The following is a 1,640-nucleotide window of genomic DNA, read 5'->3' on the forward strand; positions in this document are numbered from 1 at the left end:
GACTTGAAATTTGATATAAAATTTGATATAAGTTTATTAATGGAAGTTAAAAAATATTAATATTATAAGTCAAATAATAACATTTTTTATCTTCGGTCAAAAAGCTTAAATTAAATTTCAGGTCACTCATGTAAATTTTTTTCAAAGCAGTTACAAAAAAACCAAAATACCTATCCACAATATTTTCACACGCTATAAATTAATTTGACATAGCGTTTTGTCACTGACTTATAATATATACAAAAAGAAACAAATTGAATTATCAACGAAAATATATATTTGTGCTAAATCAATACAATTTACAGTAGGTACCTACCTATAATATTATTTAAAATATTTTTACATATACAGGAATATTTATCAAAAGTGTAACTTATACATAATAATATACCTCTAACATAAATAATTTAATAATGTGTAGGTGATACAAATTATTATTTGAACATTTCATTTTACTTCGAAATTTTGTACAATTATTTTAAAAATTTTATACATTTCATACATTTTATACATTTAATACATTTCATACATTTTATAAATTTTATAAATTTTATAAATTTCATAAATTTTATAAATATCATACTCCTTCGACAGGGTATAGAAATAATTGTTGTAGATTGTACCTATACGGTATATTAACTATACACATAGCAGTATCTACAATGGCACAGCAGCAATTGCTCGGAACTACGTGCAGCACAATAATCAACTGAAGATTTTTTTAGTACGTTTCCAAAATGATCACTTCTTACAATTATGTACAATTATTTTAAAAATTACAATTATACATTTCATACATTTCATACATTTTATACATTTTATACTGTTGAATATAAACAACACACCCTGTAGATTATATTATGTAGATTATAAGCAAATTATTCATACTGTAGTACAGCAGACGCTGAATAGGCATTTTATATTTCTATAGCATATTCGTTCTATGTATAGTAGTAGCCTGTACGAAGTACCTATATTAGATAGCCGGCCATCACGGTCTATTACTTTTTTTTTTATTGTGCCTGTCGTCATCACCTTTTAGGACAGTAAAAGTGTTTGGATTTTCTTCAACAGTATCTCTTCTGATAGGAAAATGAATCTAGTTGGTGCATTGGGAGGGTCAAAAATAGAATTTTCTTGTAGTTTTCAAAAGCGCCGTGAAAAACAAAAGAAAAATTAAGGAAAAACGGGAATTTTTACGCAAAATCTGTTTTCGAGAAAATTGATTTTGGTTTTTGGTGTAACATTAAAACGAATGACTGTGGATACATGAAATTTTCACTGGTTGTTTATATTTCTATTTACTATACATGATAAAATTTTCAAAATATTTTGATTTGTTTTGAGCTGTTTAGGGACAATTTCAGTTTCCAATTTAATTAGTTTTTATTTCTATGAATGTCAATAAAACTTTATTTGTTGAGTAAAAATACTTGAAAATTTAATACAAGGCTCCTTCTATATTGTTACAATGACATTTGAAAAATATTAAAAATCCTTAGTCACAGTTTTTTTTATTAGCATTTAAAGTTCAAAAATTGATAAAATATGTAAAAATCACGAAATTAGCAATTATTTTGAGTTAATATTCGTAAAAATTTTTCTTTTTAGAACTAAGATTTAAAAATGTAATACAGATA

Source organism: Acyrthosiphon pisum, chromosome A2 (genome assembly GCF_005508785.2).
Source record: "Acyrthosiphon pisum isolate AL4f chromosome A2, pea_aphid_22Mar2018_4r6ur, whole genome shotgun sequence".
Classification (NCBI taxonomy): domain Eukaryota; kingdom Metazoa; phylum Arthropoda; class Insecta; order Hemiptera; family Aphididae; genus Acyrthosiphon; species Acyrthosiphon pisum.